The sequence below is a fragment of the Mirounga angustirostris genome, unplaced genomic scaffold (genome assembly GCF_029215605.1).
Source record: "Mirounga angustirostris isolate CCGP_5_RB_7025 unplaced genomic scaffold, mMirAng1.0.hap1 SCAF_5, whole genome shotgun sequence".
Taxonomy (NCBI): Eukaryota; Metazoa; Chordata; class Mammalia; order Carnivora; family Phocidae; genus Mirounga; species Mirounga angustirostris.
The window spans coordinates 20,801,936-20,825,680 of NW_026991713.1; the positions used below are offsets into that span (position 1 = coordinate 20,801,936).

Here is a 23,745-nt window from a genome sequence, read left to right on the forward strand (position 1 = left end):
ACAGTTGGTCTTTAAATATATAATAATGCTCAATTTTACCCACAATAAAAGAGATACAAGTTAAAATTACACTGAGATGCCATTTCTCAACTATCTGGTTGGCAAAAAACTCAAGACTAGACAATATACTTAGGGCAAGACTATGGGGAAGAAAGAGAACTTTTGTATATTGATGGTGAAAGAGAAAAATGGTACACCCCAAAAGGGGGGGGATTTGGCATCTTCTAGCAAAATTATATATGCATTAACCCTTTGACCCATCAATCCTACTGCTAGAAATTTACCCTGAAAAACACACCTTCACAAATAGAAAAAATATGTGCACATTATTTATTATTACATTATTTGTAATAACAAAACATTAAGGACAGTGCAGATACCCTCTACAGGGCATTATAAGTAAATTATGGTACATCCACTCAATACAATACTATGCAGCCATCCAAAAGAATGAGGAAGACTTCTATGAACTGATATAGAGTAATTTGCAGGACATACTGGTAAGTGATAAAAAGCAAAGTACAAGAGTGTTCATAGTATGATGTTTTGTATAAGAAAGAGGAAATTAAAATGTATATGTATATATTTCCTTATTTTTGCAAAAAGAAAGTCAGGAAGGATAAATTAAAAATGGCCCATAGGGGGCAGCTGGTGGGGTATAAGAAATAAGGGTGCTAGCAAGACTATTCTGATTAGAACTTTTTTACTAGTCTTAACTTTTAAGCTGTGTAAATATTTTATATAGTCAAACCATAAAACTAAATAAAAAGTAAACCTTAATATTGACTACAGAAAGAAGTATTTCTACAATAAGATCACCACATAGAATAATAAATTAATTCAAGTAACTTTTAAATATAATACTAAGATTATACATTCTTAATAGAATATATTCTAAGATCAAAATAATTGCAAAGACATCTTGAGCTTAGTAGGTTTATAATTAACAGGGTTATTGGTTGTTGTGTTTCTGAACCCATATTGTGTTTATTGTGCTATTGTGTTTATGACAGTATAAACAAGTAAATACATTGATGTTGAAAACCAAGGTTTTCACTGTGGGATAAGGAAAATACATATATGGTGTGGGGCATTATGGTTTTGGGTTGGTTTCTACTTCAATTGAGGAATCATTATGAATTCATTATTTAATATTTTTTCTAGCTTTATCTATAAAAAGGGCCAGAAGCAATGATACCCCAGGAGTAATGAGCATACCTCACACTGAGTTTTTCGTTTGTAAATGCCATTTCCCATTCAAGGAAACCAGGGTGTCTTATGGACATGGTTCCAGGTCTGGGGCAGGAAATATAAAAGGTGATGTCAAGACATCTCAGGCCAGATGTCAAGGAAGTGCTCAAAGATTAATGAGGCTATGTCAAAAGGACAAAGAAGCACTGAACTAGTTTTAAGAAATTATGATCCCATAGTGATACTCAAAAAAGGAGGAGGGGGAAACTTTTTTTTAAAAGAATACTGTCAGAAAATAAAGGGAAAAAAAAGAAAGTGGAAGAAAGAATAGGAAAAAAAAAACCATAGTTTTGTCCCCTTCCATATATTAATTGATTAAGGCAAATCATTAATAGATACTAAAACCATTGGATGAAAGATAGTTGGGAAGTAGAACATTCATGAAATCTCAAATAATCACAAATTATTATTTACATGGGGAAAGTAACCTTAACAATGAAAAGATCTGTGACCATCACACTATCCAAGTGATCAAACTTCATTCAACCAATAGTGGGACAATGTAGCATGAGGTACCTACTGATCTGATGCAATAAAACATCACCTATGACACTTTCCAGCCAAAAATGCTTAACCAGCATCTAATCATGAGGAAAGAACAAAGCAAATGCATAATGTGGGATAGACTACAACACAATTGGCTCAGACTCTTAAAATGTCAATGTTATGGAGTAACAGAGGGAAGAAAGGTTCTATTCTGATTTACACAGACTAGGGACTCATCATAAGGAAATGCAATTCATAAAACTCTATTGGATCCTGGATCAAAAAAAAGAAATGAAAACAGGCATAAAAGATGTTCTTAGGAAAAACTACAGAAATTTAAATACAGACTGTATATTGGAACACGGTAGATAATTATTCATTTTCTTATATGTGATCATGGTACTATAAATGTAGAACGACCTTTTTCTTAGGAAATGCATGTTGAAGAATTTAGGAATGAGATGTCATAACACCTGCTATGAATTTTCATATGGTTAAGAAAAGATCTATCTGTATAGAGAAAGAGCACAATGTGCATATGCTGACAAACTTGTAAATTGACATAAAGGATATGTGGATGTTCACTGTATGAGTCTCACAACTTTTCTATAGTCTGAAATGTTTTAAAATAAGAAGTTGGCAAGGAAAAAAATATCCTACCTGATAGTTTCAAGGTTCCTTTTTGTGATCCATACCCTCATAGCCTAAAGTTAGAAAAAGAAAGGGGATGCTCGTTAGATGCAGAAAAAGCTCTAATCAGGGCAGTGGTTAAATGTTTAGGCTTTGGAGCCAGACAGATCCAGGCTGAAGACCTGTGCAAGTTACTCTAACTCTGTAAGCTTCACTTCCCTCAGCTATAAAATGAGGTTAATGACAGTAACCACTTCAAAGGACTCCCAGATTCATGAGATAATCCACAACAAGTGTTAGCATGAAACCAGCACATAGTCACCACTCACAGATGCCTGCTCTGATTTCCAAAGTGCAATGTGACTTCTCATTAACACTTAAATATTTTTACATGACATACCCTATGGCTCAGATCAGAAATACTAGTTTCAATATCATCCATTTATCTGTTTACTTACTTTTCAAGAGTCTTCTCTGAAAAGCCCTAAAATAAAATTAATAATGAGGAGGAGGAGGATAGTGACAGGAAGATCATGTAGACAAAATGCAGAAGATGACAACTCACATTTTTAAGTTTAAGAAAATGCCAATGGGGAGGGGACCAAAAAGACATAATTCAAAGTCAAATACTCACATTTTTCAAAAGGTAGGGACAATTTCAGCAGATCTTACTTTGGGGTGGAGGGGTCACAAAATACTTTTAGAATCTGATAGACCCACTACCCCCAAAAACAGACATAGGGACATGACCCATGCAAATTAGAAGTTCATGGTCCCTCTGAGGCTTGTTCATGGACTAATAGGTGAGCATTATTGCCCTCATGAATAGGGACATGGTGGGACCGAAGGACAAGACCCTCATTCTGCAATACCTCCATGTAAGATGTCTACAATCCTGTCACTGGACAAGCACTATGCCACCACTAGAAAATTGAAATTTGCAATTCAACCTTGGGAGTAATAAAACAGATTCAAAACAAGTGAGCTGGATCAAAAAACATTGGGGCCTTGGAATAGATTCTCTTAGGGAGCAAAGGGATGTGAAGGAGAACACAGGTCAAAACATCCTGCTTATGTAACACAGAACTCAGTTGAGCTAGAATCCTGGGAGGGGCTGATGGCCTTGTTTTATTCACATGCAGAACATCTAATCCTTGAGCAGAGGCCTCTAGGTCTGGAATCTGTATTCAATGAAGTTGAAGAGCCTCTTCAACTCAGGAATTTGTGTAGTTAACAAAATGATTTATCGAGTGTGATTGAGCCCACTCTGTTAGGAGAACTATTTATAGCTATGGCATAAACTCACCATCCACACACTACAGAGGATGTACAGTGGGTTCCAATAACAGTTTCCAGCCTTCCTCCTAAGGATGTGGTAAGTAAGAGAACTTTCTCGGGGCCGGTTTTGTCCAGATCTTCATCTGCGTGCCCTGCTTTGCCCTTGTCACCACAGACAACTTATTAAAGAGTCTTAGTCTTTCCTCTCAGCACTTGCTCAAATTACAGCCCTCATTGAGCTACAGCCCTCCATTGATTACTGGAGGAAGCATTGCATCCCTCCAACACAACTTGCAAGATGTCAACTGTGGATTTGTGACAACAGAGTGCTCTCTCTCTCTCTCACCCAAGCACTCTCTGGTCCTCCTTCTCTCTGCAGAACTAAAATCCCTCAGCTCCAGCAATGCATTCTTAAAGGATGCCATTCTTAGCATTTTGTCAACAGGAGGAATATTTGAAACTCTTTTTGACCAGAAGAGTCACTTGGTACTTGTGATCTCCCTGAAAATGGATTGCCCATCAAAAATAAACAGGGAAGCCAGGACACTCCTATGTAGTTCCTCAGAGGCCATAAGTCAAGCCATTACTCTTTAATCACTTCCTGTCCAACATCATGAGGGCCCACCAGGTGTTCTACTTGCTTTGGACTGCTGTTATCTTAATTAGACCCAAAACCATAAAATCTGAAGGACAGCTGGAAACATCTTGCTGTTTTCCTGGAGCTATTCCTCTTAGGCTCAGCTAAGTATATTTCAGAGGTGTTCCAGAGTGGCCTCATATGGGCCCACAAGGGCGGACTGTTAAATTTTCAGGAATTTTGCAAGTCAGTTGTTGAACTGTTGGTAGCTTAGAATTGGTAGCTTAAAATTGACCTGATAGGAATATTTACACCAAGGAAATAGGTAAACACTAAAAATAACAGTTCTCTCTCCCACCCACAGCTGGTTGTTAACTCTACCAGCATACTACTATTAGTAATGGTAACCTATGCAGTCTTTGTAGTGGTTAAACACACAGATTTTAGAGTCAGGCTAAACTGAACCAGAGTCCTAGCTTTACACTTACTATGTTACTTTAGTTTCACAAAATAAAATTAAGATTTAAAAAAGTACTGTGCTGTGTAAAACCAATTTCCCATTCCTCATGTTTCCATTTGGAAAACTTCCATTAGACTCATATTCCTGGCTTTTCTCTGATCCCCAAGGGAGGAGAAGTAATGTAGGTGATTGGTGAATTTAGGAGAAGAAGCTGAGCGTGTGTGATTCTGCCATCCTAGCACATGGCATCAAACATCACGGGCCAAGATAGTTGCTTGAGCATTTAAAGGTTCTGCACCCAATTCCAGTGCAGGGGGGGGGTCAGGGGGGTAGTCCCCATACCACTCAGCAATTCTTGGACACCAACTGAGTGTCCTACAATTCAGTTCAATTCTGACACTATCTACCAGGAGATAGCATCAGAATCCACAGGTTAAGAGCCCAGTCCCACAAGACTGCCCCCTCCACTTCAGATGCCAACAGCCAAGTCCAGGTTGTCACCTGTGCTTCTGATCAACTGGCTATGAATCAGAGGTTTCCACAATCCCCTCCTCGGTTCAGTTAATTTGCTCGCAGAACTCAGAGAAACATCTTACTAGATCACTGGTTTTTCAGAGGATGTAACTCAGAAACAACCAGATATGGGCAAGGGGATGTACAGTTTCCATGCTCTCTCAAAGAGTGACATTCAAAGCAAGGATAGGGATAGGGAACAGCAAGGGTAAGGGTTCAGGGACAGCCTCACTGGGAGAGTAAGACTGAGTAAGGGCCTGAAGGAGGTGAACGGGTGAACCACGAGTTATGTGGGGAACAGCATTTCTGGCAGAGGGAACAAGTTCAAAGGCCATGAGGTTTTAAACACACTGATTTTGAGATGCCAACTTGACGTAGAAGTGGAGCTGCCAAGTGAGTACCTGCATGCATGAAGACTCTAGAGTTCAGGGGAGATCACTGAAAGCACCTTCTCTTGCTTTGGGCCCACCCTCCTCCAGGCAGGGTGACCAACTGTTCTGGTTTCCCTGGGACTGAGGGGTTTTCCAGGATGCAGAACTCTCGATTCTAAAACCAACAAAGTCCTGAGTAACAGTTGGTCACCGTAATTCCAGGTCATCCTACCTGCCAGGGGGATGCTTGTAAATTATAATCCTAAAAAAGGAGTCCTAAAAATCCTTCAATAGTTCCTTCTAGCTTGAAGGATAAAAGTTAAAGTTCTATAGAATTTAGCATAAAAGTCCTTTTCTACACTAGCCCAATATCTCACCTGCCCCTCCCTCACCAGCACCCCATCCCCTGCTGGCCACCCCCACAGCCAACACACCTTTCTCAACAACCATCCATCTCATGGCTTCCTGAATAAGTTAACATACTGTCAACTATTCTCTTTCCCATCCCACACCTGACCTCCACTTCTTGGTGTAGCTAAAATCCCTCTCTCACTCCAGTCTCATTTCGTGTGCCGGCTCCTGGGATCTTTCCTGGCTGACACACATGTTTTATCTCCATGTCTGTGGTGCTCATTCTATCCTGCCAAGGGCTGAATCCAGGCTTAGTGGGTTCTGAAGCTTATACAATTTGAGGGTGAGAAGTGAGAAGTCCTAAAGATTAAGATTCACCGTAAATTTCCCTCTGACCCCATCCTTTCCACCCTGCATGGTAATTGTAGATTTACTTGTCTGTCTCTCTTAGACTGCAAGCTCTTTGGGGGCAGAGAACTTACCTGGCGTGTCTTTGCTTCTCGATTGCCCAGTATATAGAAGCAGCTCAATGGATGTTTGTTGACTGACTAAATGAATGGTCAGGCCGGGGGGTGACAAAGAACACTGGTCTTTGAGTCAGATTCTGGTTTTTGCGACGTTGGCCACTGACCAGTTGTATTACCTGAAGACAAGAAATAAGGAAATTAATCTCCCAGGGATTAAAAGACATTAGGTGAGCTACCTTCATGAAACAGCCAGGTGGGGTGCCTGTCCAGAATAGGTGCTGAATAAATATCCATTTACTCTCTTTTCCCATCCTTGGATTCTCTTTGCCTTCCATCAGTCATAGGTCCCCAAGGCTGGGATATAAGCCAGAAAGTGATGCCAGTGCCTATGAATACATGAACTTATTTAGTTCCACTGGCTTACATTTCAGAACCAAGATCAATGTTTTAGCTGAAATATTTTCCCTGCCACTCACGAGTTAAGATTACTTAATTGATCTTTTGACCCTCATATTTGTCTGCAGGTCAGAATGTACATCTATAATGTGCCACTGTGTGCTTGAACTCAGTCCAGGGTCTGTAAATAAGGACGGGAGAGTGCTGTTTCTGCCATTTAAGCCAATCAATGTTATTGTTTTAAAGAAACCAATTTCCTTCCGTATAAACCCAAGTATATAATAAATAAATAATTCAGCTTCCCTGAAATATTTATTACGGGCAGGTGGCATTTCTGCTCTCTGAGAAAAGCAAGTTGTCAAAGAATTGGATGCCTTTGGGTAACAACGCCACCAGCCCTAATCATAGCAACTCTGTATCCATTGCTTTTGGTCATTTGTCCAATGAGCAGAGCAACCTTGGGAGTTAAGTAGAGCATCACCGTTTTAAAGATGAAGAAACAAAAAAAACAGTAAATAAGGTTATAGAGACAGTAAGCTCAGGAGTCAGTATTCCAACTGATCTCTTTTGAACATGCTGCTACTCTCTGTGGAGGGCAAAAATTATAGTCCAGAGTGACAGCTCTTACAAAGGATCACAATCCCTAGAACCTCTTTCCAGATGACCCATTCTGCTTGTCTGTACCGCCCAGACAGACCCCAGCGTTTATCATACCGTGCATGGTGTCTGATTCGCTGTGCCCTGTTCAGTAACCAGCATCCCAAACCAGGCCTGATCTCTCAGGCTGAGTCTATGGTTGGTCCAGTGAAGATCTTCAGATAACATCCCTGTGTATTTCTTTGGAAATCTCTAGTTTTAAGATGACCTCGCTTACTCTACTCTTTGTTACATGTTGTTCAGGTGGCTATTGCAATCAGTCACTGCTTTTTCTTGGATGGAAATTACCTGTTGATGATGATGATGGTTAAAGCTAACATTTACCCAAAACTTACTACGTGCTGAGGACTGCACTAACAGCCTTACAAAATTTCGTTTAATTCTTAGGACAATCTTTGAGGTAGATATTAATGTCCTCATTTTTTTTAACTATGACACTTGAGGCCTGGGAGGTTGCAGGAAATAACTAGTTCTAGACTCCACAGGTAACGAGTAATCAGCACAGCCAGGATTCAAATTGGGGCCTTGCCAATCATATGATAGATGTGCCTTTAGCCACTATGATACTTCCAGTGGGAGAAGAGTCAGTATTAGCTATTTTGTAGCATAAGCTCCAGCCATATTTAGGAGATACCTTTATTTCTAAGCAAAGGGTATGTATCCCTCCCTCCATCCATCCATCCATTTGCTCACACTGACTCTTCCCTTTGCCTGGAATGTTGCTCTGCTCTCCCTGTATTGTGGAGCTAACCCCCTTCTCAACCTTTAATCCTCATTTATAAATTTCACCTCCTCCTCATAATGTGCTGCATATCTTACTCAGGGGTGGATCCAGATTTTGTGGGGCCTCAGCTACAAGGTGCAGCTATGGAGGATGACCTTAAGGGTGATCAAGGGTAGAAACTGGAATGAAACAGCGCAACTAGAGCTCAACTCCATTTCCCCGTCAGGTTTGGTATTTTCTGGATGCTTGATGTGACATAATCACAATCCTCTATAGCTTAATGTCTAATCTGAGTTTTAGAGTGACCTTTCTCTAAGATATTGAACCATCTCACCTCAGTAGATAAACCAAGGTTCAAACGATTTAAAACCATAACTGCTGTGATTCAGGAGTTGCTGGGCTTTGTCTTCGGCATCCCCCAAAGCTGCCATCAATAGAAAAGCAAGGGCAAGCAGTGCAGACCTAACCTGAGGCTCCAGATGTCAACACCTGTCATCCTCATTTCAGGGGCCAGCTCAGTCTGCAACGTGTGCTCATTAGAGCTATTTTTGCTTATACACCCTTTGTTAAAATCAGATCGCAATAAATGTAATACTGTATTAATAACTCCTGCTGAAACTTAGAATTGTTTGTTTCTGATACACTAACAGGAACTCAGCCAGTTATTACCCACATTTTTCCAGTCCTACAGAACTGAATCTGAGTGGTGTCACGTGATCTCCTCAAGGGCACACAAGCTGGTAGAAGTAGAGCAAACCAGGTTATGATTACGATGTAAATGTCCTTTGTACTCTGCCACACTGAATTTCCTAAGAACTAAAAAAAAAAAAAAAAAAAAACCCTCAGAAAACTAGGTTTGATGGCTTCAGCAATCATGCTCTGGATTTATACTTCTGTGTACAAAGTAGTCTCACTAGAGAATAATAGATGATACACAGTCAATCCAAGATAGTATTTCCAAAAAGTCTGTATTAGAGCCATCTGAGTATTATTTCCTCCCCTTTGATTCCTTTTATTGTCAGTTATGGAATTGTTCCACTATTGAGACTAATGGGTAGATGCTGCCCCCAAATCGGACGTTGATTTAGATGTGCTCATTCCTCTTATTAGTACTTTGGCTCAAATCTTCTCTCAAGAAGCTTTGCTTACAAATCCCTGGACGTTTCTAAATCTACCTCTAGACTCTGGGTCCTCAGGGGGAATTAAGGGAAGGCCACAAGTTGATCTTCACAAGACCAAATCAGGCTTCCTCCAAATTCTGCTTCCCAGCCAATTAAGTACAACAACCCTGCATCATTTCTCCTCTTCTGTGGCACCAGCTGTTTATCATTGGAATAAGTCAACTTGAAATTACAGATAGAACCCACGTCCCCCTCTCTCCTCCATCCCAGAGCACTTCCTGGGAGAAAAAGGGTTACAATCGGGTTACATTTACTGTTAACAAACCATATTTCTCTACATCTGTCCCACTCCCCTGTCTCCCTTATTACTGGGGGAAGGACACTCCTGAGCTCATCAATAAAGGATTCTTCGCTTCCTCCTGTCCCCCACCATCTCAGCCCCCCTCACAGAGGTCTTTGTCCAGGTCTCAGTCACCAAGACCAGTGCAGTACTCCCTCTGGCATCCGCCTGGAGCAGTGTCTCCATCACGCCACGGACTGCCTTGGCTCATGGAGGCATTGGGACCCACAAAACCTGCACTCAGGTCCCTTCAGGTGGCCACCAAGGCTACCACCATCCTTCATGCTCCCTGCATTGACCCTGAAGTCTCACTGTGATGCTCACAGCTACTCTGCTAGAAAGAGGAAATGTTCTTTCTGTGCATGTGGGTCCTTCCCCAAGCATGGCCCAAAGCCTTGCTGACCAGTGTTCCAGACACTCATAGGGATGTGTAGAGCAGCTCTTGAGTTTTTACTTGTAGCTTCTCCTCTAGGACTCTCTTGGGAGCACTTGGAAGGTGAAATGCACTATTTTCAAACCACTCCTGCCTCAGACCAATGAGACATTTTTCTCAGGCAGAATTTGTGTGCTGGACCTCTGTCCTTAGCACCAACTCCCTCCCAGGAGGATCTAACAGCCCCTCAAGCAAAGAGGTTCTGCCAAGCTCATGCCACCGGTACTTTTTCTATGTGAGTAAATCCAAGTAGCAAAAAAAAAAAAAGATTACTCTTCAATCAGGACCCTTGAAACTGAGGTATGGTCAAATCATTTGCTTCCAACCCTGAGTTTACCATCACTCAACCCCAAAACATACAGGAAGTTGTTGGCAAACTGGATGGGTTGACCTCCACAAAGCACACCCAGCAGATTCTCTCCACATGAGGTAGATTGTTCAGGCATGAGTGGTCCCTGCTGCACCCTTGCTCCCTACTCCAGACACACCATAGAATGTGCAGAAATTCGTGCCATGAGACAGCCTGCCCCAGCCAGCAATTCTGTGTCACCTCCACTGATCTTCCAGGTCTGAAGTAAGCAAGGACACCTGTTTGTTCCTGTTTGGGGTGGCTCCTTCTTAGCGGTTGCTAAAGTACTTAGAACAAGAGCCAAGAAAAATGTAGCAATTGTGAGAATCTTTGCAATTCTAGAATCCCCGTGATATGCCTGAGTCGGGAAGGTGCTTACAGAAACATCATGATTTCTTCTCTGGGAACTTTACTTTTCTGAAAGACTATTTGACACTTGTCCCTTTGATAGCAACAAACACAAGGCTATTGTGGGCTCTGAAAGAACAAACTTCCTTCTGGAAACTGTTGCAGAAAGAGGACAAATGAGACCAAAACAAATACAAATGGGAGCCAAAAAAAAAAAAAAAAAAACCCAAACGCCAACTCCAACATTTTTTTCTCCCTGCCCCTCCCCCTTCCACGCCGCCACCCCTCCACCCAGCCTCAGGTTTAGCTTCTGCTGGAAGTACCTACTGCCAAAAATGTCAGTGCAATTAAGTTCCACTTAGCCTCACCCATGGCTTCTCCCTCACCTGGAACAATAATAACCTAACAAACGCTGAATACCCTCAAGACATATTCAATGCTCTGTTCGTGTTTCTGCATTTATAGGACAAATGGAGAGAATATGACCAATATGATGACAGTGAGAAATTAATACTACCTGACCAAGCACTGTTCTCAGCAAAGTTTGACTTAGTCTGGGCAGAGTGAGAGAAAATTCAAGGGCACAGAGCAAATGGCAGAAGGCTGGCAGATGCCCTAGACTTTTGTACACATGTCTAGAGCTCATCAGTTCCCTAATATGAGGCAGGCACTGTGAAGTACTTACTTAGTTCCCTCTTTAATCCCCCCAATCCTGATGTGGGTATTATCATCCCTATGTATAGCCCAGGAACCCGGGGCTCCTCAGTGACTTGACATGGCTTCCACAATCACAAAGAAAAATATCCCTGAGATTCTGGCCAAGTACTTTAATCATGAGTGCATTAGTCAAAACTCAATTGCGAGAGACAGAAACCCAGCTCAAACTAGCTTGGGGGTAAGAGGGAGGAACTTTTAGATGATCTAACTAATTTCAGACATGGCTAGATGCATGGACTAAAAAAATGTCACATGGACTAACTCCATCTCTCCATTGATCTGTTTATCCCAGCAGCCTGCCACTGCTTCATTTTGTGTGTGTAAATTTTATTCTCTTCTTCTGTAGAATCTGCCCCGTAAGATCAAATGGGTCTAGCCAGCGTTATATTTTATTTCATGATCCCAAGAGAAGAAAGAGACTGTCTTTTCCAGAATCCATAATTTCTCAGGGAAGACACTGGCTCTGTTCAGGTCGTCTCTCACTTATCCTTGAACCAATCACCACAGTAGGGTGGTTGAATCCCATGATTGACAGCCAACCAGGGCCATGCAGAGAGGGAAGTGGTAGCTCTTCGAAAGGAAGGTTCCTGGCCAAACAAGGCAGGTATCCAACAGAAACAGAATTTAATAGAACTAGTTGGGACTTAATTTAGATGCAATCCCTTATGAACTTGGGTCTACCAATTTTTATGGTGTTAATATCCTTTTGTTTTACATGCTCTCCAAAATCTGTGATCTATGTATGGAAGTGGGATGCAATGACAAACTTGGAAATACCAATGAAGTTTGTGTGTGTTTAAAAATTAATGTAAGAGGGCGTCTGGGTGGCTCAGTCGTTAATCGTCTGCCTTCGGCTCAGGTCATGATCCCAGGGTCCTGGGATCGAGTCCCACATCGGGCTCCCTGCTCCACAGGAAGCCTGCTTCTCCCTCTCCCACTCCCCCTGCTTGTGTTCCTGCTCTCGCTATCTCTCTCTCTGTCAAATAAATAAATAAAATCTTTAAAAAAAATAATAAACAAATTAAAATTAAAATTAATGTAAGAGCCAATAATTAGTGGTTTTCTTTCTAGAACAAAAAGTTTGTTGTTAAAATAGAGTTGCTGGAATCTTTTAAAAACTGTTCTTTAAACAATATAGCATCATCTTGCAGTGTTCTTGCCAAAAATGTTTAACCCCCCAAAAAATGGCTTGGGCTGTCTAAAAATGTCATTTTCATAAAAGACTGCCCCCCCCAAAAAAGAAGGCTGAGGAGCCATGCCAGATCAGATTAAGGAGACCCAAGAGTCATGACAACTAAATATAGAGTGTGATCTTTGATTAGATCCTGGATTTAAAAAAAAAAATTCTAAGTGGCATTACCAGGACGATTTAGGAAATTCAATACTAAGATCTATATATTAGATAATAATATTGTACTAACATTACATTTTCTGAGTGTGCCTGTTGTGTAGAAGAATATCCTTGTTCTAAGGAGACAATTTGCCAAAATATTTAGTTGATGAAAGTCAAGATGATGAAACTAATTTTCAAATGGTTCAGAAAAATAAATGTACCCATAGATCTGAAGAGAGAGAAAATGAGGCCAAATGTTAAGAATTAGTGAATCTAGGAGGAGGGTATATGGGTGTTCATTACATACTGTACTGTTCCTGTAATTTTTCTCTAGGTTTCAAATTTTTCCAAATAAAATATTGATGGGAAGGGGGAAAAATTAAGGTACAGTCTCATAATAATCTAAAATTCAACTCTACCACCCATAATACAGAATGAGAAATTAAAAAAAAAACACCTCTGTCGTGTAAATAAGGGGTCATTATTGCCCTGTTAATTAAATGAGGCGAGTTTTAACAGTTTTAACAAAACTGCAAGATCCAAACCTGTTCAAGCTGGGACGCTGCGGTTGGCGCCACCTGGCGGTAGTTGTCTGCTTCAGCTTAAATAAGGATGCTGGTGTTCGGGGTCCTATCAGCAGTGATTCCAGGAAGCTCCAGGTAGTCGATTATTTTATTTCCTTGACCCGATTTGGGGGTTCGGCCAGGTGTATTCTGGGAACAAGGAGACCCACCCTTCCTTTTCCTACTTCCCGAGCAGAATTACGGGTTGAGGTGAAGGTGCTCTGGGTCTAGTCCACGTGGGGAGCCCTGGCATCCGGAGGCTGCCTTCTGTGACAGTGGGTGGCAGGCTTAGCTGCTCTCTGTGACAGAGTCCCTGGGTTCAGGAACCTAATGTCCGTCAGTTCAATGGGGAAGTATTTGGAAGAGTTTGACGCATTAAATAGTGGTCTTCATTCTAGAACAAAAATTATGTTGTTAAAATAGAGTTGCTGGAATGTTTTAAAAACCGTTTTTTAAGGGAAATCAACAGAACGATGCAGTTTCAGGTTTCAAGGACCATGTTGTTTTAAAATATTTTTCAATTTCATTTAAAATGTTTTCATCAGCTGTGCACACATGTATGTCGGAATACCGACCTGTACACATGCGTATATATGGGTACACACACTCACACACACACACAGAAGGTATTCTAGCTTGTTTTCTGAATGGAAAATTAGTCACACGGTAACACTTTTATGGGCCATATCCCCACTACTTCGTCTTCTTTTTTTTTTCAATGTTGTTAGTACAAACAGTGTATATGGTGCAATTTATTTAATAGTTCTATTTGTTAATGATTTATATCTTGCCTATTTTTTAAAAAAAGTTTTGATGTGCTTTATGATGCTGAATCCTATATAAAGCAAGACAAAAAAATTATAAGGTTGAAAAACCATCAAGAGGAGAGATGCGCATGAGGTAAGTTAAACAGTCACAAGTTTAGCTTTGGGTTTCTTGGGTAACAAAAGGAAACAAAATGGGCCATTGCTCCTGGATCCTCACCAGGGTATAGTTTGGCTGCTCACTCCCAGGTGAGCAAAATAAATGGATGTCAATTCTTCACAAATTAATTTATAGATCAATGACAAAAATCCAACAGGACTGTTTTTAGGGGGAGAAGACAAAAATATTTTCAAGTTCATGTGAAGCAATAGACAAAGGTGAATATAAAATATAAAATAACTTCCAAAAAGCAGTAGTAATGCTGGTGGCATGGAGTGAAGAGTCCTACAAAGTAGAAGATTCTAAAACAATATTTGAAATAGTGTGGTACTCTTTCAAGATCAGACAGATCATTGGACTGGAATGAAATTAGAAGATGTAGACCCAATTGCATAGAAGAATTTAATATGTGATTTTTCACAAAAGCATCACCAAATAATGCAGAAGAGAACAATAATTCAATTAATGGTATTGAAATAGCAATTTGGCAGGGAAATTATTTAGACCTATATCTCACACATGCATCCCAATACATTTCAAATGGATTCAGTCTTAAAATATAAAACTCAGACCATTTTTTTAAAAGCAGAAGAAAATAAAACAAATATTTATCAGACTTCTGGGGAGCAGTCCAAACTTGGGAGCGACTGAAAGAATCACAAGAGTGAGAGATTTTCACTCGCACAATTTAAAACTTCTTCACATAAAAAAATATAAGACAAAAGACAAATAGACCGGAAAAACTATATATACAACAAGCAAAAAGGCAGGGGTTAATATTTTTCACCTTTATGTAATAAAATTTAAACAAATTAGCAAGAAGACCACTAAGACTGCTAAGGATAAAAATGAGCAGAGGACATTAATAGGAGAAATTCCTGGGGCACCTGGTGTCTCAGTCTGTTAAGCATCTGACTCTTGATTTCAACTCAGGTCATGATCTCAAGGTGGTGAGATCAAGCCCCACGTCAGGCTCCCTGCTCTGGGGGACTCTGCTTGGGAATCTCCCTCTCTCTCTCCCACTCTTTCTGCACCTCCCCCGGCTCGTGAGCACTCACGATCTCTCTCTCTCAAAATAAATTTTTAAAATCTTTAAAAAAAAAAATAGGAGAAATTGCTCAGCCTCAAAAGAAATGAGAATGAAAAGAACAATAAACTTTGTATTTTTCACTTATTAAGTGAGTAAAACTTTAAGGAAAAGAAGATCACTACCTAGAGTTGGGGAAGGGAGAGGGTGCCGTGAAAGGTATGTTCTTATCCCTCTAATGGCGTTAGAAACCAAGAAAACTTGTTTCAAAAACAGCTGGTGATATTTATCAAGAAGTATAAGATCATTTTTTTAATATTGACCAGTAATCCTAAAAAAATTAAGGTGTTTCTGACAAGTAAAAACCTTTTTAGATTAGTTGCACTAAAGAATTCCTCATTTGGGGCGCCTGGGTGGCTCAGTCGTTAAGCGTCTACCTTCGGCTCAGGTCATGATTCCAGGTTTCTGGGATTGAGCCCCGCATCCAGCCCTGCATCCAGCGCCGCATCGGGCTCCCTGCTCGGCAGGAAGCCAGCTTCTCCCTCTCCAACTCCCCCTGCTTGTGTTCCTGCTCTCACTATGTCTCTCTCTGTCAAATACATAAATAAAATCTTTAAAAAAAAAAAAAAAGAATTCCTCATTTGTCTACAGCCACTAATATATACTTTAAAGTTGATGTGCAAGCTTTTTAGATATCTAGAAAAAAATTCCTGCTGCCGGTACTTCTGTTGCCCACGGCAAGACATTTGAATTCTCCATATGAATGCATTCTCAGAAGTACTGTAAGCCTGATGGGAAGTTAAAGTAACAAGTAAACCTCAGGGTGGCTTAGAGTTCTTTGTTCTCTTATAATGTGACCGGTCTTTCATCTAGCAAATATTTATTGAGCACAATCTGTACACACACCACTAGGAGGGCTACATAGATTGATATGACCCAATCCTTGTCCCCAGGAAGTTTAGTAGGAGAGTGTGTAAGTCATGTTTAGGAGCATCCAAGCAAAATTCCAAAGTAGAAAACAAGAAATCACTATTAGAAGTACCAAATGTGGGGCGCCTGGGTGGCTCAGTCAGTTGGGCATCTGCCTTCGGCTCAGGTCATGATCCCAGGGTCCTGGGATCAAGCCCCTCATTGGGCTCCCTGCTCGGCCGGGAGCCTGCTTCTCCCTCTCCCACTCCCCCTGCTTGTGTTCCCTCTCTCGCTGTGTCTCGCTCTGTCAAATAAATAAATAAAATCTTTAAAAAAAAAAAAAAGTACCCAAATGTAACACTTCTATTTTAAAATATCTACTGTATATGCTCATCACATCATTTTCAAAGCAAGTTTCTAGAATGATATGGTACTGATCTCCTATTACTTCACTAGTAAATGAAAATGCAATAGAAACTCAGGAGAGAATCTTTGTAAATAAGCATCCTGAGGTGAACATTCTTCTCGGAGGCTCAGATACAGTGAGCAAAGGATGAGCCATTAACAAAACACTCTTGACAGTTCCAACAGTTCCAGTTGGAGAGGTGGAAAGATCCAGAGACACATCAAGCTGCTCCTTCTGGGATTTACTATGGGGTATCTATTCTGGCCTGAGCAGGAATATGCTACTAACATTTGAATCTACAAGAACCGGGGTCTGCAGATACACATTCAAGGTCTCACCAGCCCTGGTCCAAAGTACAGTGTCTTCTTTCTCTTGTAAATTCTTCTTCATCCCCAATTGAGAAGTTTACTAAACTTCTTCCTTTAGTACGGAACCACATTCTGCCTTTACCTATGTACTTGTGTACATTTTTATGTGTCAGGAGGTATCTAGCATATAGTAAGCACTAAAAAAAAGTTGTGTATGGTTATTCTGGGCAAGCTGCACCGAAGAAGTGGAATTTAAGTTGATTTTTAAGTAAAGAAGGTCATATATAAGCCTATTTTATACAAATTGGTTTTTCCCAATAAGCCTAATGCTTCACCTTAGTTTTCATGTCTGATGCTATGTCTTAGAACCACTGCATACTTGGTACATATTGATTTTATTTTTGCTCCTAGAGATTTTAGCAGTGAATAGAGGTTAATTTGTTATCTGGTCCATTGATTTTTGTCCTAAGGGAATGGGTTTCATTTTCAGCATTTCCGTCTATTATTTTTTTTTTTAAGATTTTTATTTATTTGACAGAGAGAGATACAGCGAGAGAGGGAACACAAGCAGAGGGAGTGGGAGAGGGAGAAGCAAGCTCTCCACTGAGCAGGGAGCCCGACGCCGGGCTTGATCCCAGGACCCTGGGACCATGACCCGAGCCGAAGGCAGACGCTTAACGACTGAGCCAGCCAGGCGCCCCTTAAAGATTTTATTTTTGAGCCACCCAGGTGCCCCTTAAAGATTTTATTTTTGACAGAGAGAGATACAGCAAGGGAGGGAACACAGCAGAGGGAGTGAGAGAGGGAGAAGCAGGCTTCCCACAGAGCAGGGAGCCCGACGCGGGGCTCGATCCCAGGACCCCGGGGCCATGACCTGAGCCGAAGGCAGACGCTTAACCACTCAGCCACGCAGGCGCCCCAGCATTTCCGTCTATTAATTGCTACTTGTACCATCAGTGGATTCTCCAAGCTGGCTTCTGTTGACATCTAATGTATTTTCTGAGTCACGCAATATTCCTGTGGTTATTGTAGTGCTTGGTCATGATGATTTCATTCTTATTTCCAGACTCTCTAGAATGTTGCAGATATGTAGAAGGTGCCCAATAAATAGTAACCTTATTCTTTATTCAGGCTCTGAGCAAGTTGGGAAATAAAACAATGAGTAAAGATAGAAACCAAAATATTGACCTTATTCGTAATAGAAGCTCGATGGGAGGGTAATATTTATGGTATCTAGCGGGCCTGCAGCCTGGATTAAATGATTTCAAGCACCAAATTCCAGGCAGAAATGAACCGGAAAAAACCTCCACTTTGACCCACCCCCTGCCTACCCCATAGCTCCTGCATTGCAGTGCAGAGTAGAACTTTGCTCTGGGAGGCAAGCTCCCTCCCAAGAGGAATGAGGGGGGAATTCTTCCTAAGTTTACCAGTCAGGTAAGTTGCTACCTCCCCAGTGTGGAGTGGGGAAAAGGAGCGAGGCCGGGTGTTAAGTGACTGAGCGCCTTTCATGGGAAAGAAACATCAGGAGATGAGAAAAAAGAGGTCCCCACTAAAAAGATGCATATTGAGAAGCAGTAAGAGGGACTGGAAATAAAAATATTTGGCATATTTTGCCTGCTTTCCAGCCATGGAGACCTGAGTAAATAGCATCTCCCTGAGCCTGTTTTTTCACCTGGAAAATGGAGATAACATCTGCTCTTCTTATCCTTCAAAGTGTTTGTAAGCTGACATAAAGTAATGCAACATAAGAGACTCAGCATGACGGTATGATATTAGCAGAGAAAACCTTATACAAACTCCTAACTGAAAAATCACAGGATCAAGAGTTTGATCTCTTAGCGGATGGTTTCTTTCTCTCAACTTTTAGACAACATGCCACTGTTTGTAGACTTGTTTCTTAAAATGCTCCCAAGTTCCTTCCCCTTCCTCCTGTGTGTTTCTCATTGTAATTCTAAGGTGACAAGAGATTCCCCCAGGGGCCTCCAGGACGTTTCTAGGACCCCCCAGCTCACTCCCTGAGCTGTGTTAGCACCCTGCTTTCCCACAGGGTACAGGAGAAAGCTCCGCTCCAGTTCTCTAAGTGAAACAAACGGCTCACTCCTCCAAGGCCTGGTATACCTGATGCTTCACAATAGCTTGACTCTTTGTCATTGATGGTCAGGGACTCTAAGGTGAATCTGCTCCTTCCCCAATGTCACAGGCTCCGGAAGCCTCAGCAGCAACTCTTCAGTTGCCAAGCCAGAAAAATCTGGGCTTCATTCCTGGCTCCTACAGCACCCTACACTTCCCACATGAAAATAATCCTTATCCTGTCTTGATACTCTCTATGAATTAGGTGCCCTTTTAAATGCTTTACGTATCTTGTCTCTTTTAATGCTCAGTATTGTCTCGTGAGGTAGGCCCCAAATTTTCTCTCCATTTCACAGGTAAGGAAGTTAAGGCCCAGAGGGGTAAAACAACTTATGGGGTCCCACAGCTGGTAAGTGGTCTTCCTGGCATTTGAACTTCCGTATCCTATCAGTTGCCACGTCCTGCATATGCGTTCTCCTGTTTTTCAAAATCTGTTGCCATCTTTTCTATCCTACCATCTTTGTTAAATTGGGGTCCTCGTCATCTATTTTCCAGATTGTTGCAGCTTGTAACTGAGATGCCTTCCCTCTCTCGTTGGCCCCTGCCCACCTCTTCAAATGTATCTCCTCCAATTCTGCTTACCTGTGTCCTCCACTTGTCCCGAGTGTCTTCAGTTCCCAGAATATAATGTGTTGTTTCAAGTTTGCATGGTTTGCCACTTTTTCCAATATTTCTACTTGGCAAACACCTGTTCAATCTTCAAGACCCAGTTCATGTGTCTTCTCTTCAAAGGCTTCTCAGCCATCCCAAGCACAGTTGACCAATTCCTTCTTTCCATTTTATAAGTCTTTGTGTATTTAAATATTTCTTTACCTGTTTGTCTTCCCAAATCAACATGATCTCCATGATGACGATGTCAATTGATGATAATAGTAATACGGGAAGCTCCGATTTATTAGATGCTTACCATGTTACCAGACACTCCCCTAGGCACTTTATAATCTTCCTCTCTACTCTTTACAACTGCTTTGCATGGTATATACTATGATCCCCGTTTTACAGATGCAAAACTAAGACTTACTGGTCTCTGTATAACTACACTTGGTACACTTCTGGGAAGAGGAATTCAATAATTGTTGAATTCAAAATATAAATAAATGACTTCATAATCCTTAATTATTTATCTTTGGAAAAATATTGCACTTAAATACATATAACTCCAACACAGACAGATCTTCAGATTTATATAGAAATGTACTATAGCTATAATCTGTTCATAAATTTTTTTCATTGTGTCCTATTTAACTCTATCCAAACACATTTCATATATTTTTCAGCTTTATCTTTTCTTATACTTTTTGATTTTTAAAAATCAAATTAATTTATTTCCAGTGATAATGGAGAAGTAAGAGCACATGGAATCTCTTTTCCAGCCCAGATACATCAAAATGATATCTTATATATTTTTACATTTAAAAATACAGTCACAATTAAAAATAAAGTTTCTGTGGAACAGGAACAGAGTCATCCGTGGTAATGAGTAAGAACTGAGGCTACAAACTTACAAATGAATCAGGGATCCAAACCCATGAAAGATAGACAACAAACCAAATAAATAAGAAAGTCTATACTCAAAGAAATAGATATACAGCAACCCTCAAGGGGCTTTTAATTATATTTAAAATCTTGAAAGAGATAAAGGATGGGGGTTATAATCAAGAGCAAAGAACTGTGAAAAACTACCAATTAAAAAAATTCTGGAAAATATAAAGGTAGTCATTGACATAAGAAGTAAAATAGTTTACTGGATTCAGTTAAAAAATCAGTGATTAAAAGTGAGGACATCATTCAAAATATAGCACAGAGAGATGAAGTGACAGGAAATTAAAAGTAAAATAAAGAGACCTGACGCACAAACTGTAAGGCTCTGACATAAGTCTGCTGAATAAAAAGGTCTATCAAATTACCTTTGATATCATATCAAGCAGGACAACTTTTTTAAAAACTTCCACTCTTAAATACCTTGTAGAAGCATAATTGCAGAACGTCAAAAAAGAAAATTCTTAAAAACCACTGTAGAAAAACTACAAAGAATGACAATCGGACCAATACAAAACTTCTAATCAGCGGAAACATGCAAGAATAAATGGAGCTCCGTCTCCAGAGTGCCAAGGAAAAGCAATACTCAATCTAGCATTCTATACCCAACTAAAACAACATTTAGCTCACTTGAAGTTTGTATCATGTGAAAGTATTCCTCATTCCCAAAAGTAAGTATAATAAAAAATTTTTAAGAGAAAATGAAATAGATATTTTCAGGCAAAGACTAGTTTATTATCCAAAGACCTTCCCTGACAAAATTTAAAAAAGAAGAAAAAATCAACAACAACAATAAAAAAAAGAAGAAAAATTCCAAGTAATAAATCCACAAGTAAGGTGAGGAATACAATTATTGGCTATAAAATAGAAATAGTTATTGGCAGCAAAAATAGAAGTAATAATTATTTTTTCTGATTTAGAGACAAGATGGAACCTAAAATTCTAGATAATAATGTGAAAAATAACAATGGGTGGGGCTAGGAGGGAAAATAAACATAGCTAATTCCTTGTTTTCTTTGAAAGTTATATTTTGCCCTTGTGTTCAAATGTTTAATGTAACCATTAAAAGAATAAAACCAGAATGTTCACAAACTGGTACAAAGCAGGAGGGGAAAAGAGAGCTGAAGGCAGGAAAGGAGAAAAAGGAAATAGAAGAAAAAGTATGAAAACAGAAACTCAGAGTAAAATAGCAGAGATACTCCAAATACATCAGCAATCACAATAATGTAGATGGGTGAAATTCAAATCATAAAGAAACTCCTAGATCGACTGGAATAAGAAAAATAGGATATCTGCGTATGACACAGTTGAGTGGAAACTTTCCATTTCCTCTGAGCTAAGGGTGTATGTGTGTGTGTCTGTGCTGTGTGTGTGTGTTGTGGGGGGAGAGAGGACACTAATTCAGTCTATGGGCTCTTTGTAAAAGATTTTGGTGGCACTTCAAAGTTCTGTGGGCCCAGTAGCACAATTTTAACTTTTGCCTATATTCTTTTACAAGGTGTAATTCAGTTAATCACCTGTTTTCGTTGAAAGTTCATCTGAAAAGTGCAGAATACCAAACGTGAAGCAGATCAAAGTGAATTTTCAAAAAGGTGATGTCTATGGGAATGATTAAGAGACACCCCCAAATATCAGTTGGTTTATTCACCATATTAGAAATAGGTCAACATTACCACGTTATTCTAAATACAGCCATTAAAATTCCAAGGAGGGAAAATTTCACATATTACCGTTATTCATTGGATAATTTTAGCCAGACGATCATTCTTTCCTGGAGCCTGTATAAATCAATTGTAACAAACTGCAATTATCACCCTTGCAACTGACGGCTTTGTGGCAGATTTAAATTCCATTTTGCAAGTCTGCCAAAAACTCTCCTTTGCCTCCTAAGCTCAAAAGCCAGAAAGCAGCTGAAAGATGGTCACTGCTTTGTTCTTGAATGGAGCTAATTACAGAGATGTCTGCAGCGGGATGGGCGCTCTGCAGTCGGTGTGTAAATAGGGACCATTAGAGCTCATTTCAAGCAGACATCACTTCTAAAAAAAGAAACAGAACTTCAGATTTTAATTACTCTCATAGGAATTGTTACATTACACAGAACCTGACCATTTTTTCCCCTCACAGTTTAGTTCAACTATCATGACAATTCTCTGTCATAAGAATGCTCTAATTTTAACATTTCTACAGATGGGTTGGTAAGAATGTGAGGTTTATTCCTCCCTTCTTTCCTCACTAGATTTATTTTAATCCTACATCACAGTCAGTTTAAAATAATTTGCATAGTATTGAAATATGTATTTCGTTCCTACACCTTTTCAGAGTAGTTATTTTTTAGTTTTTAAAATTCAACTAATCGACCATTTATTAAACCCTATATATGTTTTCCAAGCATTGCACTCAATGCTTTGGAAACATTTTCTGGCTTAATCCTCATATCTACCTTATAAGTGTTATTCTCATTTTATTTTTTTAAAAGATTTTATTTATTTATTTGAGAGAGAGAGAATTGAGCACAAGCGGGGGCAAGGGGGGCACAGGGAGAAGCAGATGCCCCTCTGAACAGGGAGCCGGACATGGGGCTCGATCCCAGGACCCTGGGATCATGACCTGAGCCAAAGGCAGATGTTTAACTGACTAAGCCACCTAGGCGCCCTATATTCTCATTTTATAATTGAGGAAATTGAGGTGTGGTACGTGAACTAGTTCACACAGCTGGTAATTGGTTGAGCTGTGATTTAAATCTAGCTTCCAGGGCCCTTTCCTGCCAGCAAAATTTAGAAAGCAGTACCAAACAGTGTCTGCCCCTAGGGAACTTGGCTAGGAAGACTTAAGATAGTATCAGGTAGTTTAGGAACTGCTGTAGGAATTTTGGCCCTGTGTGTGTGTGTGTGTGTGTCCTTCTTTGTGTGTGTGTGTGTGTGTCCTTGTTGTGTGTGTGTGTGTGTGTGTCCTTCTGTGTGTGTGTGTGTCCTTCTGTGTGCGTGTCCTTCTGGAGTATGAGAGATTATGGGGGCCAGGACTGGGGGGGACGGTGTTGACAGATGAGGTAGACTGTGCTCTTGGCAGTTTTTAGGTTGTGGTCCAAGATCAAACGATTGACCTTTCTTTAAGAACTGTTAAGCTTATAGAGAGGACTG

At 40.2% G+C, this 23,745-nt stretch overlaps 1 long non-coding RNA gene across 1 annotated transcript in view; it reads right to left on the reverse strand.

Moving 5' to 3' along the window:
• The window catches only part of LOC123843380 (uncharacterized), a 58,476-nt gene that overhangs the window by 23,288 nt on the left and 11,443 nt on the right, over positions 1 to 23,745 (reverse strand). Inside the window, exons 5-7 of the long non-coding RNA XR_010411377.1 lie at positions 13,348 to 13,759; positions 6,400 to 6,560; positions 2,398 to 2,441 (exon numbers count right to left, since the gene is read on the reverse strand). This is a non-coding gene — a long non-coding RNA (uncharacterized LOC123843380). The remainder of the gene's footprint in view (positions 1 to 2,397; positions 2,442 to 6,399; positions 6,561 to 13,347; positions 13,760 to 23,745) is intronic.